We start from the raw sequence: 13,043 nt of genomic DNA, 5'->3' as shown, positions 1-13,043 counted from the left end.
CCGTTCTCGTAGTTTTGTTCCCAAGAACGCTTAAAAACTCAAACCGAGATGAGAACAAAATTCTCGGAAGTGTTTTCAGAAGAACGAAGTTGAGAACTAAACTGTCGAGAATGTGCTCAACGGGAATTATAAACGAACAAAACCCTGGGGATACTTCCGCAAAGGAAATAAAATACGAACAATACTTTTGGCAACATTTCTAAGCGAACAAAATGTAAAGAAAAGTCTCCGAAACTTTTTGGCCAAGATGAAAACGGAAACAAGAGTCTAAGGAACTTTCTCTCGAAAAAAAAATTGGGAACGAGACGTTCTGACAGAGAACAAAATGGGAACAAATCTTCCCAGAACTATTAGCGAAGAAAGGAAGCTAGAACAAGATTTTTAAAATTAATAAAAAATTAACTGAAAGATACATGATTTTGCAAATAAGTCAACGAAAGACTCAACCTACAAACTTCTCTTGCACAGAAAATTAAAAATTGCTGCTAATTTTGTTCTCAGAAAAGTATCTAATTAAAAATGAGAGCTTAAAAAAAATAAGTGTGAAAAGTTGTGCTTACTCTAACATGAAAAATGCAGCTTTGCTTTGGCTTAGAATTAAAAATAGTGGTTGTCGCTGAAACGACTTTTCATCCCAACTCAGAGATGCTCCTCTAATTCTTAGCGTTAAGCTCTCCAAACTTTTGTTCTTTGGAATAACGTTGCCCAGACTTTTGTTCTTGTTTGATTCTTCTTTAAACCATTCTCGATACCTTCGTTCTCATTTCGTTCCCATTGAAAACGTTCCCGAAAGTTTCGTTTTCATTCTGTTCTTCTGCACAACATTCTTGAGAGTTTTGCTCACAATTTGTTCTGTTTGTTCTTTATGGAAATGTTCCCGAAACATTTGTTCCCATTCAAACTGTTCTCCATATTTTAGCTCTCCTTTAGTTCTTGTATGGGAACCTTTTTGACATAACATTTTGTTCTCATGCAAAATTAGACCAAAACCGGAACGCGTTCTCGGTCCCCGCTGTGTTAATGATCAGTTAAAATCTTTTTTTATTTTTTATTTCTAAATAGAAATCTGTTGTCTCAAATAAAATAAGAGTTTCGATTTAAATTCTTTGGTCTGCATATCATAAAAAATAATGAACTGGTGTCTATAAAAAAGTGAATTTTGAGAGATCCCACTCGACGCGAATATTACATCTTTGTGATTAAGCTCCTAGTGCTCTTTCGATCAATAAGAAACACGTTTATACATACAGTATATGTCTGTTTCTTTTAATTTTTCGAAACAAATGTAACATCTTAAAGCAAATTAAAACTACAGAATTAAATAAAAAGATTACTTAATTCATGGTAAACTAAGATCAAACGAATATGCAATTAAGTAAATTTCCATGTACTAAGGGTAAAGCAAAAAAAAAAAATATGCATAGCAAACTGGTTAACAAATATTTAGTGGTGCAAGAACATAAAAATCAATTTAACTGAGCAATAATAAATTCTACTCACAGCATTTTTTGCTGCAAGTAACAATACTGCAATGTACATATGTAGTATAGTATTAGCCACAACAGCCCAGATTCGAGGTGATTTAATGCAGCAACAATGTGCCGTCGTAATGTCAGACAATAAAACGTAAAGTTAAAGAAAAGAAAAAATTTTTTCAATATGCATTTTTTAAAAAAGATTAAAAATTTAGGTAAACTTTTGATTTCTAATATTTATAGTCCTTTTAATTTTTTTGCATAAATAAAATGCAAAGCTAAAATTAAAATGCACTCTTGTTACTGAAGGTTCTCTATAAGCCAAATAAGTTCCCATAAAATTTCAAAAGGTCCGGGAAAAATCACTGGAAAACGGAAAAATTCCGAAAATGCCACACGAAGACTCCCAAAAGTTCAGAAAAATTTCTAAATACACCCGGAAAAATCCGGAGAAAACCTTGAAAAGTCTAGAAAAGCGCTAAAAATCATTGAGTATTTAATTTAGCTTAAAAAAAGCAAACTTAATCTGTTTTTTTGCCCAAATAGCATAAAAGGAATTGCATGTTTTTAAGTTAAATATGAGAAAATCATTTATGTAAGCATAAAGCCGAAGATGAAAGTAAATTTAAATATTTAATATTAGGACTAAAGTGAAGGTAAATATTTAGATGAAGAAAATAATGAACACAGCTATACGGATGAAAATAAGAATAAATATAAATATAAATAAGAATAAAATAAGGATCAAAAAGAGGGTTATATCATGTTACGTTGCTTGGCTCATTTCACACCAACTTAACTCACCTCATCTCGACTCACCTCACTTCAACATACATCTGCTCAGTTCAAAAAAACACACCAAATCTCAATTCACCTTCACTCAACTCACCGTGCCTAAAAATTTCTCAATTCACCTCACCCCAACTTACCCCAACACAACTTATTTCACCTCAACTGCTTTAACTAACCGCACTCGCTTTATTTCAACCGAATTAAATCGTCGAGGGGTTTTGTTTAAAAGTTTACAATCTAAACGCTGTTTACAATCTATAAAGCTGTTGCTTCTCACAAAGTTTGTTTCTATTATTATATTGTTTATTATTACACCCAAAAAAATAATAAAGAAAAATCACAAAATCCAATTATTGGAACTAAAAAAAATTAGTGTGGGTCCACTTGCAAGCTATCCTTTACCCAATAAAAAAAGTTTCATCGAACGGGGTTAACGTTGCCAAAAGCTCCATCCAAGTATATTTTATATGCTTAAACAAAAATTTAGAAATACCATTAATTTATGTATAATCCCATGATCGGAACTAAACCAATTTAATAGTGGATCGCCTTGCAACCCTTTTCCGATAAAAAATAAAATAGAAAACTGTTCCCGTGGTCCAAAGTTATGCGGCAATATACAAAAATAAACACGCCGGTTAAAAAACTTTAAGCTCGATAAATATTTCATCAAATACTAGAGGCATATTTTATAAAACTAGGTTTATTTACTTTATCCCAGTTATATTTTATATTGATTTCCACATTTTTCCGCGCAAATATAATTTGCTTGATGACTTGTGACAGGCGTGACGCTTGATTAGCTATGTCGTTGTGTTGATGTATGTACATATGTAATTGTCACTATCCACTTAGCACTCCGTAGGTATCATAGACACCACCATGAGCGGTTAAATATGCAAGTACATAAGTGCAATTGCTCTATATGCCATATGCCACCAAGCCTACGGTTCTGGTGCTCGTATCTATTACCTCTGCGCTTGTGCCAAAGCGTGCGTTCCACTTCTGTCAAGTGTTACTCGTAAATATCTACATAGAATTTGATTTGTGGCAGCACCACCCATGACTCGGTCACTGCGGCACACACAAACATACATCCAAAGTGATAAGCCATATACAGTTTTCTTGTATTGCAGCACAGTTGAAAGATTAGGTAATGAATGAATGGTCTCGGTTGATATTGAGTAGGGGCGGCATCGAGTATGTCATAGTCATTCATGCTTTGGCTGACTAAGAAAATCAGCACATAACAACATAACTATTACAATAAGTCCTTTTAAATGCCACACTGGGGTAGTGTAAACTTTCGCATAGTGTTTGCTTTGGTTTATAATAAAAAACACAACAGCTTATTAAACTCGATTTTATATATTTTAATCAATGCATGACTGTTTCACAACTGCCGTCAACCAACAACAACGTTAGGCCCCCTGTGTGTTGTACATACATACACACCTTCGTTTGTCAATGCATTTATCTTACACTCATGTACCTCTTTACTCACTGTCAGACCCTTCTCAGACCTACTTTTCATTTGAACAGCTACAATAACAATATAATAGTTGTCATTTGATATAACTTTGTTATCACAGCTTTTTCTTATACTACATTCTTTGCTTTCTTGCCTCTTTTCTTTTGAAGATTCCATGCAAATGGATGATGTATGCATATGTGTATGCACGTACGTTCATTTGCTTCACTTCCTTTGTCCTAAAACAGTAATTGTGATATATTATAAAGCAAAGTGTACATGCATGGAAATAAGAAAAATTGCATCATATTTTTAAAAGAGTATACTTGAAGAAAAAAAAAAATTTATCTGCGTTGTTGTTATTTTTTTACCTGCCTTATATTTCTTCTTATGTCACCTATTCAAGTCGTATTTATTGTAATTTAAGCTGTCACGTGCGTGTATACAAAACAATTATGTTTTTGACGTTTATGTACTTAATTTTATGCCAACTACACACTAGACAACCCTTGAAGCAACCAAGTTATTTTGCTTTGTGTGTAGTCTGGTGGCTTTTCTATAAAATACAGTCATACAGAACCCAGCCACTGGACCCAGAGATGGACAAAATATTACCACCTTTACAGAGTGTCGCTCTATGAATGTCGAGATTGGAGTCCACACCCCATCGATCGCAGACGGAAAGTTCCAGCTAACGTGAGAGACCCGTACAACTAAAGTTTGGATACTGTAGTGGACTGAACTGCTTTTCACTCTCAGAAAAAAAAGGTTATACTTTAAAATTACATAGCTGTAAATATTCTCTTTTCTTCCATTGTTTGGTGAGATTTGTCCATTGTTCGAAAAATTCTTTTCGAGAAATTATGTAAAAATAAAATACAAATAAAACTTTTTAATATACCACGCTTTTATAAATGGACTAAAAAGTAGAAAATAATACTTTTCAGTCCCACAGAATTTGTTTTGATAACTTTTGATCTTAAAATTTTAGCAAAAGTCATTATAAACAATCTATGAGATTGAATACGAAAAACGAGGAGCGCATTATATTTTTGAAACGCCACACTTTTCTTTCAAATCGCCTCATTAGTTCTCGTACAATAAGCGTTTTCGTAAAGCTCTAAAAATTACAACTACAACATTTGAGCATAGCCTCCATATCGAAACGTTATACGTTAGAGTGGTCAAACTATCGATGGCACTATCAATAGTATCGATAGTTTCAATTTTTTTAGACTATCAATACTCATTGATAGTTTTTTCTTATACTATCAAAAATATCGATAGTTTAGTAGGACTATCGATCATCTCTACCAATTATTTTGAAATTATTTGAATTTTTGAATAGTTTAGCTATCGATAGTTTTGTTTTTTTCGAGGCTATCGTGAATATTGATAGTTTTTCTGAAAACTATCAAAACTATCGATGGTGTGACTATCGATAGTTTGACACCTCTATTATACGTATTCTACGTCAAAATGTTTTGTGCTCACGTTTAGTATGTACATACATACATATGTACATTAATTATATTTTAAGACGTCCACCGAAATATTTCGTAAAAATATTAAGATTTAAGTGAGCTGGACCGATTTGAAAATACCTCCAAAAATGAAGTTTTTTATGAATAAAAATAGTTTCTTAAAAAACTTTTTGAAAAAAGTCCCCTCAGATGACAAATTAGAATAAGCTTAAAAAATCTGCATAAAAATATTTAAAAATCTTTTCAACGGAATCGTAAGAATGAGATTTTTGATGTTGTTTTTTTACTTTTTTCAAAGATTGATTTACGAAAAACTTGAATAACTGGGCCAAAAATGTTGTGATTTAGACTTATGGATTTTCACACCGTTTTTATTTCTGGCCAAAAGAAACGTGATTCGTGTCCCATCTTTTTTTCGAATACCAAAACATCTTAATTCAACTTTGAATGAGGTTCGTTTCTCCTACCTTTCTCTTCCATCCTTTGAATAAGTTTATTAGCAAATAAATGAAAAGAGTGAGAAAATACCTTTCCAATGACACCTCCTAAGTCTAAATCGGAAGAGTTTAGGTTCAGTTATTCAAGTTTTTCTTATACCAATCTTTGAAAAATGTTAAAAACAGCATCATCTTTACGATTCCGTTAAAATTTTTTTAATTTTTTTTTTAAATATTTGTATGCAAATATTTTAAGCTTAAACCGTTTTGTCATTTGAGGGGATTTTTCAAAAAAAATCTTTAAGGAACTATTTTTATTCATAAAAAAAAAAATTTGGAGGTATTTTCAAATCGGTCCAGCTCACTTAAATCTTAATATTTTTCCGAAATATTTTGGTGGACGTCTTAAAATATAGTAGATTTTATAATTCCAATGGAAAATAGTACCGATTTTTTTTGGTATGGGGGGTGATGCAGTCTAATGTACATACATACATACGAGCACCAACTAATTTCATCTAAAGAAATGGCTTGTCGTCCATTACCGCTGTAGCGTATGTAGTGCATATTTTTAGGAGCAATATTTAACTACTTCTGGCAAAGCCTACCGTCGAGGTTGATGTCTAGACTTTTGTATAGGAACTTTGATTATAATCTATAATTATGTGGTGGGGAAAATTTTAGAATGGTAACCCCGGGTAGGGAAATAAGGAAAATAGGGGGGGGGGGGGGGGGGTAGAGGGGGTATATGTAAAGTTTTAAAGCGCGGAACCTTATAGCTTTTAAGTAATTTGTAATTAAAGTTTGTAATTTTCACCAACTTGTATGGGACTATTTCACAATATATAATGCACTTTCCACTAAATTTACACGTTATTTACTCCCAATATATGCGCAGTAAGAGTGTGCACGTTCAAACAAATAAATACTTTAAGTATATTACAGCTTTTTTTTATCAAAAATTGATTGTTGTTTAATTTTATGAGAGTACATGCAGAATATGTGCAAATGGCAGCATGACTGTGTTGCCATATATATGATAAAAAAGCTGTAATATACTAAAAGTATTTATTTGTTTGAACGCGCACAATCTAACTGCGCATATATTGAGTGTAAATAACTTGTAAATTTAGTGGAAAGTGCATTATATATTGTAAAATAGTGCCATACAAGTTGGTTAAAATTACAAACTTTAATAACAAATCCCTTAAAAAGTATAAGGTTGCGCGCTTTGAAACTTCATACAGGGAACTATTAGACGCCCCTCTACCTCTACCATATTTTCCTTAATGCTGTACTCTGTGGTTACCAATCTAAAGCCCACCCAAGTGATGTCTGGACACACAACATTGCAAGTTGATAAAAGCGTTGTAAAATAAAAAATTATCGCAAATTTCTGATCTTCCTGAAAATGTCACATAATTTTTCCCGGAAATTGTTTCTTGTCAAAATTAAAATCAGAAGCTCTCCATGTTGAAGAACCATGGGCCACCCACATTTACTATACGCTCATTACGACACCTAGATTCATAGTTTTGGAAGATCAAAAATATATAGGCTCTAAAAAATCCCCGATATTATATTTTAAATTAAAAATTGGAATGCAGTTTAAATAAAAAAAAAACACTAGTATGCATCCTGGAATAATTTTTTTTAGCAAATGCCATTAAAAATTATTCTAAATAGTATTCGATTTACATACATACACAGGTTAAAGTTGACTCAGCTTGAAGTTCACTCAACCGCTCTATAAGTGTTTATTATTCCTTTCCGCAAAATAGATTTGTATACAATTATTTACACAATGAGATACGAACGATGGTACTAAAATACATACATATGTATGTATGTACATATGCGATAAAACCAAATTCAAATGGCATGCAACAAAAAAATTGCACGCGCTTGGAACTTATGCTCTTCCAGTAATTTTTATTTCCAATCGCTTAGCAAGCACTTGGCAATTCTTTCTTTGCACTGCACTTTTAAAGCACATTCCTGCATTTTCACACTTTTACTTTTATTACACAAAACTATTGGCGAAACATTACTAATTTGCAAAAACTAATTAAATCACAAACAATTTACAATTAAATATCTATAAACTTGACCGAACGCGTACCACCGCCCACAACAGTAATTTGACACGGCAGCGACCGATTTACAACTGAGCTGTCGATGATAGACAAAGCAGCGCTGTTGGGGAGAATGTGACTGCGACGCAGCCACCCACATACCTATAGGAGCAGTGTTGCCATTTTAGCCGTTTTCCGGCTAGATTTAGCCGGTTGCGATAACAAACAGCCGGAGAAATTTCGATTTAGCCGGCAGCCGATTTGTTAGCCGGTTTGCAGAAAAAAATTAGCCGTTTTTAGCCGATTTTGCTATTTGCCTTGTTTTCTTAAATTTTAAATATGTATATACATATGTTTCCCTTTTTGACTAAGCGACCCAAAATCTGTTAGAAATGGCTACTAGCCCTATCGTGGAGAAAATTTTCATCTCAGGCAGGGTTGTATGAAATTGTGCTGATTTCGCTTATTTTTATTTTAAACGAAGAAGGGATTTTCTTCATAAAATGTTTGTTATAAATGTCTTAATTTTAAGTGTGAAGTTTTATTTGCAAACTTAGAAAATAAGTAATTGTTTCACTGTTAAGACACTTAAGATGCGTTTGTGTTTGGATATAGTGCCAATAAGCAGAATAAATATTACATGTAGATATTGTCTTCCCAGATAGCGCATATTCAATTCTGCCTAAATTACAAAACATCATTTTTGCCCACTCCCAAAGGTTTAAGGTAAGGGAAAAATTGATATTTTCAAGCACTATGTACACATATGTATTTTTTTAAACAAACTTTCTTGCTGAGGACTTATTTAAATTCCAAAAACCGAATGCCAACTTGAATTAAAGGAACCAACACTGAAGTGAGTCAAAATGAAAATAAAAGAGCACAAATTTCTATGTAAAGCAAAACTCTCTGGGAATCTTACGAGATATCTGCCGGTCATATGACTGGTCATCTAAATGGGTGATCTGCAGTCTTTTGGCATCATATTTTACATCAGAATTGAAGGGATTTCTGAAAGATCTGTCCAGTTCTTTTATGTAACTGTGATTTTGCATCCCTTGTCAACATATGGCCTCGGTTGATGTTAGCTTAAGGTCGTTGTTTTACTGCCTTAAAATTGAAGGAAAATTTTTACAGCGTCTTTTATGTGTACTGGTTTCTATTTGAGTGTATTGAGAATCGGTCATTCTGAAAAGGCCTTCTAGGGAAGACAATAGGTTTGTTCGTCGAAAATCTAGCGAGAATTATCACTCAAGATATCAGATAGTAAGAAAAAATGCTCCCAAATTCTCTCTCATGTAGAGAAACTTGCAAATTTCTGTACGAACGTAAATTTGTAAGTTTTTCTGCCAGCTAGTGTCCACGGTTGCATTTCAAACAAAAGAAATTTAACGAACTTGTTTATTCAAATTATCGTCGACAAAAAATCCAACCATGTGCCACAATCATAAGTTTTTCCTAATTGAAAATTCTTGTTGGCAAAATTTTTTCCGGCTCGAATTTGTAACTTCTCTCCAAGAAATAGTGTTTTTACCCGTGATTTAGTTAAATAAAACATGTGAAATTAAGTTGAAACATTTTAGCCGTTTTTAGCCGGTTTTATTTGCCAATTTAGCCGGTTCGTCCAAAAAGTTCTGGCAACACTGTATAGGAGTGAGAATGTGTGTTTGTAAGTGTCACTGAGAGGAGCATAGTAATTAGAAAATTTTATGTATACACAAAACTGTTGAAGAATAAAAATAGGGCAACGAAAATAGCATGCGAATAATTTTGGAGAAGGTACATTAAGGAGTTGAGGAGTTGAGTTGCAAGAGTGTGAGGAGACATTCCATAATTGAGCAAACAATACTCGGTGATTCCAGTGCGAGACAATTCAGTATTAAATCGGAAGTGGTTGTGTTCGTTTTAAAATTGCCGGTGGGTCGCGGTCGGCCGGTGAATCTATTTGTGCGCAATAAGTGATAATTTGTTGTAAATTAATTCATGCAAAATATTTGCAAAGTGTTGTGTTGTTTTATAAATTGAATTGTGATGAAGTGAAATGTGTGGTTTAGCAAAAATTAATGGAAAATATATAAAATAAATAAGGTGTGTGTGGTCATGGTTACGAAAGTTAATTTTAAATCAAAGAAAGAGAATCCTTTCTTCGTGGAACGTTTATCAGCACAAAGAGAAATTCGAAGAAATGTGTGCAGTAAAAAGGTGAGTACACATTTTGTTTTTTATTTTTTTTGATATGTATACATTGTTGGTTTCGGTAGGGGTAAAATTTGCAAAGCTGTAACTCATATCCCTGCAGGAAATTTCGTGTATTTCAGCATACAAATGTTTAATTTCAATAGTTGCGTTCCAGATGCTTCACGATTTGCAGGTTTTTACAGGAAGTCGTTCCAGGTGACTACCTTCCATAAGGTTTACTAATGGAGAAACCAGCTGTTCCTGCAAATCGTGAATATCGTGTAGCATCTAGAACGCAACTATTAGCAGCACCCTGTGTTCCCTTGCTATTGTAAATGATTGCATATATTTAGGCATATGAATAGTAAGAGGAAATGTGGTACAATTGATTATTACTTCCGATTATGTAAAGTCTGCACACGCATACGGCTTTGTACCTATGTACATATGTACATACATACATATGCATGAACTCATTTGTTGCAACTGCTTTTGATATTCGTAGATGGTTTTAGGCATAGGTTTAGTAGACTATTTTGATAAAAAGCCAGGCAAAAAAATCCTGGAAAAAGGTCAAACAGCAAAATCACTATCTTAAGTGAGAGTAAAAAGTGAGTAACAGCAAAACGTACGGAACAAAAAAAGCATCGGGTAAAATTTTGCAACTTCAATCTCTACACAATACTCCAAAAATCGTTCTCCTTTACATGAACCACAGAATGTATTCCGAAAAGAAAAACGAAATTTAGGAATATATGCTAATAGAAATGCTCAAACTATAAGCTCAAAACAGTAATTGATGCGGTGTTTTCAAGATATTTTAACGACCTTGACTCATAAGTATATACAAGTGTCATATTTTATCAATCATACCGATAGCTTCATGTTTTAAAAGAATTAAACATGAAAATTAATAAAGAAATGAAATCAGCAAAATTAATAAAATTAAGTGAAATTAATGTTTAATTTCTAACCTAGCCTACATGTGTATGTATGTAACTGAATCGCCTAAGAATAGCTTAACATATAAAAAGATTATGCACATTTTCGAGCTTAACTCCCAAATCTGTAATTAGAAAAAAAGATTAGCCACACAAAATTAGAATTATAAAATTTTTTCAGACTATCGATTAAAGTAAACAACAATTGATGCTAGTAAGGAAGAGGTTTGTAACGGTATTGGATTATGAAAAAATTAACGGTAGTCCTAAATTTTTATATGAGAATTGAAGTCGGTTTTGTTTTTTGCTTAAAAATTACTTGTTTAATATTATGTTAGAAAAAAACTCGAATGATTAAGTGGCGTATAGATGGTTTATGGAAAATTTTGTTAGCTTCCATTTGTCGTATTCCATTTTCAGTTTATTAAATTGGTTCATGAGATATAAGTGACTAAGTGGAACCACCTTCTGTTTTAAGCTGAATAACGGTTATCGAAAATGTATCCATGTTTTTGGAATCAGCGGGCAATTCTACATACAAATTGGATCGTGGCATCTGTAAAACAAAAACGAAATTGAAATTTGTGATCCAGTGTTATTGCCTGCTAACCTGCAGCACGAACATATGTACATATATAAAATTACTGAACCGGATATCTTATAGCGATGAACGGAAAATAAAGAAAGATGGATTCATTCGCGTAAAAAAATACGGATGGATCCAAATTCAATAGAAGGGCGGGCGGCATTACTCGAAAAAATTAGGTGTATCATTCTTAGACTAACAATGGTAGTAGTATAGCTTAAATGCAGCTAGGACGTGATTTCATTGGAAATATTTATGTATGCATATAATCTACTCCGTTACTGCCAAACTTTTCATATACCAGTGATATTCACAAAGAGCTTTTACTCTGTGCATTTCAATAGAAATAGGATATTTTTTGGTCGTCACTCTTCTAAATGGAGGGGTTTAGGTTATCGTCTTTCTTAAGCTCAGTGGGACTTCAAACGCATACCTCCGATGAACAAAGAACGCCAAGACGATGTGATGATCTACGAAATACCATCTATAATTTTTACCAAATTAAATTATTGTTATTGTTCCACCACAATTTTTTGAACAAAACCAGTTATAATTGTAAATTCAATTTCCAAGCAATTTTTTAAATATTAATTACGACACTTTTGCAGTCTTAATGATGATTAACTGTCACAAACCCGCAAAGTAAAGAGGCAATAATAACGAACAAAACTGCGATCCGTTACTTTGACAGCCTATTTGTACATATGAGTATAATCAGGGAATCTTTTCCGGTGTGCGCTAATTTATATCTTTTTTTTATACAAATCATTAACGCTTGTTAAACATGTACTAATATACTACCATGGCTACATACAGTGACTCCAGCAAGTGTTCACGAGTTGGTGTTTTTCAATATTCTCAATGTTTTTCAAGTTAAAGTGTATTTTATTAAACAATTTTATTGACCTTGAGGCCGTTTTTAACGGAAAAATTGTTGTGAAAAGGCAACAATGACATAGTCCTGCGAAATTTAGCTTTGTCTCCTTCTAATAATTATGATACTTTCTGAATATCTTTGTATGTATGTTAAATTAAAATATGTCTTTTGTTTTTTTCTAGCACGTCGGGGGTTTTTTTTAGTGGTGACAAGTTTTTTTTTTAGAATTTCAAAAATTAATTAATCCAGAATTGCAATTTTACTTAATAAACCAACAGTATTTGTTAATAATACCCATAAAAAGACTAATTAATTAGAAAAACTCATGTAATTACGAACTTAACGCTTATTAGTTTTTTAAGGGGAAAACCACACAGGCCTGTGTAATGAGAAATCCGGTGACATTTTTAACGATTTTCATGAAAAAACAAAAATTAATTGATTTCAAATTAAATTTTTATTAGAAAACCTAACTTACAGTTAAATATATATACTACAAAAACGACTAATAAATCAGAAAGGCGTGTGTAATTTCGAAGTTACCGATAGTAATTCCTGGTAACACTATGAAAAATTAGTAATTTACGTGCTGGATTTTTTTATTATTTTTTTCGAACCTGTTGCGGAGATTGCAGACTTATTGAATGCAACCATGTTCTCATTCAATTTCAGCTAGGTGGCAGCACTGACATCGGGTCACCTTGTAGTTATTTCACTTACCTTTTTT

At 32.7% G+C, this 13,043-nt stretch overlaps 1 protein-coding gene across 1 annotated transcript in view; it reads left to right on the top strand.

The window, feature by feature from the left end:
• LOC118746960 overlaps positions 1-13,043 on the top strand; it is a 463,693-nt gene that overhangs the window by 183,083 nt on the left and 267,567 nt on the right. The gene's annotated exons all lie outside the window — the stretch shown is intronic.

Source organism: Rhagoletis pomonella, unplaced genomic scaffold (genome assembly GCF_013731165.1).
Source record: "Rhagoletis pomonella isolate Grant_MI unplaced genomic scaffold, Rhpom_1.0 Rhpom_scaffold_00011, whole genome shotgun sequence".
Classification (NCBI taxonomy): domain Eukaryota; kingdom Metazoa; phylum Arthropoda; class Insecta; order Diptera; family Tephritidae; genus Rhagoletis; species Rhagoletis pomonella.
This window is presented reverse-complemented; position numbering and strand designations above follow the sequence as displayed.